Raw genomic sequence first — 1,430 nt, forward strand, 5'->3', positions numbered from 1 at the left:
TGGGGCGCCCCGCGGTGCCGCGTGACCTCGCGGGACCCTAGGGGGCGGGCCGGGTCTGGCCTGGGGGCTGTTCGCCGCTAGTGTTTTGCACGAGAAAACCAAGGCTCTGGGAGAAACGGGGCTGGTCCAAGGTCACTGAACCTCGAACCCGGATCTCGGAGGAGCCGGCACGTGGGAGATGTCGCGAACTAGGCCCAGAGGGTCACGGGACGTGCTGGCCACGTGTGTCTGGCTCATAAATGGGAATTTACCGTTACTGATTATTGCTAGCCTCCTACCGCACGCCACGTGTTTCCATGTTGCACACACACGCCTGCCTTGAAGGCATGTCCTGCAAAGTTGCCACTGGGTAGTGAGACCACGAAGGGGACCTTTCCTGAGCCCCCACTGGAGACGCCAGGTACCTGGACGACTCACTATGGCTCATCGCACTGGTCTCGCGCTGGCTTGTACAACTCGGGCTCAGTTACTGTCTGTATTTTGCTGAAGAGTGAAGTGAGTCTGGTAGGGGTGACTTGCTAGGCTAGGTGAGCGGTGGCGCTGGAGTTTGGGTCGGGGTGGTCCGGATCAGAACTGCACTAGCCATCCATCCATTGATAGTTAGCCCAGGAGCCCTCTGCTGGGAAGAAGGTCCCTCCCCTGAGGTTCCGTCTACTCAAGAGCTCAGAAGAATCTGGGTGCAGGTAAGAGGGCCTCCCCACGCACTGCGGGGGACTGGCTTCTTGCCCCTGAGCTGCCATCTAACCTCTCCAGGCCCTTTCTAGTCTCCTAAAATGAAGCTTTGGGTTTCATTTATTCAGCAGATTATTTATTTATTTATTTTTGAGAGTTTTTATTTTATTTTATTTTTATTTTATTTATTTATTTATTTATTTTTTTTGGAGAGCTTTTTTCACTATAGGGCGTGTGTGCTCGCCAGACAGAGACAGAGAGACAGAAAGCGAGAAATCACCCCCCAGGGGGGATGGTCACGCAGCAATCCCTTCTCCTCCATTCTCCTCTCAGATCTTGGGCACGCACGCATAAGCGTCTGGCGTGAGTTCTAAGCCACCGGGTCTGGGACGCGAACCGCTGTCGACTACGTGTGAGTCCAGCGACATAGCCATTACGCTAACTGCTGGTTCCCGAGAGGTTTTTGCTATAGGGCACCTGCGCTGGCCAGAAAGACAGACAGAGACAGAGAGACAGAAAGCGAGAAACCACCCCACCCCCCAGGAGGATAGCCATGGCAATCCCTTCTCCTCCATTCTCCTCTCAGATCTTGGGCACGCACGCACATGCACCCTGCATGAGTTTCCACTGGGTCGGGGACTCGAGCTGCGTCAACCATGTGGGAGTCCAGCAACAGCCATATGCCAAGTGCTGGTCCCTTTTTTTTTTTTTTTCGTTTTGTTTTGTTTGAGAGATTTTTGCTACAGGGGGGGGTGTTG

The sequence above is a fragment of the Tupaia chinensis genome, unplaced genomic scaffold (genome assembly GCF_000334495.1).
Source record: "Tupaia chinensis unplaced genomic scaffold, TupChi_1.0 Scaffold000704_1, whole genome shotgun sequence".
NCBI classification, from domain to species: Eukaryota; Metazoa; Chordata; class Mammalia; order Scandentia; family Tupaiidae; genus Tupaia; species Tupaia belangeri.